This window comes from Phaethon lepturus, unplaced genomic scaffold (assembly GCF_000687285.1).
Source record: "Phaethon lepturus isolate BGI_N335 unplaced genomic scaffold, ASM68728v1 scaffold49597, whole genome shotgun sequence".
Classification (NCBI taxonomy): Eukaryota; Metazoa; Chordata; class Aves; order Phaethontiformes; family Phaethontidae; genus Phaethon; species Phaethon lepturus.
The window spans coordinates 10,753-11,120 of NW_010553518.1; positions in this window are offsets into that span (position 1 = coordinate 10,753).

A 368-nucleotide genomic window follows, 5' to 3' on the forward strand; every position below is an offset into this window, starting at 1 on the left:
CGGTGGAGGATGGGTGGTCGCCTCGTCTCTGTGGGTGGCTCTGTGCCACCCTCTTCCTCTGCGTGGGACGGGTGGCGCGGGAGCTGTCTGGGACGCGGTGGGGACGTCTTGCAGGCTGGGGACTACCCGCTGTGGAAAGCCCATTTTCTCCCATCTGGGGATTTTAAGGGGAGCTGTCATCTTCTGGACAAAGGGCTTCTGCTTTCTTCTTTTGAGCCTCTTTTTTCACTTCCAAGTCGCTCTTGTGCCCCGCCCGGAGCCTGCGGCTCACTCGGGACGTGCCCCCAGGGTGTTGTCTGTGGAGATGTCCTCAGATGTCCCATCCTGTGTTCCCTGTCACCTCTCCGACGCTGTCCCTGCAGCTGAGG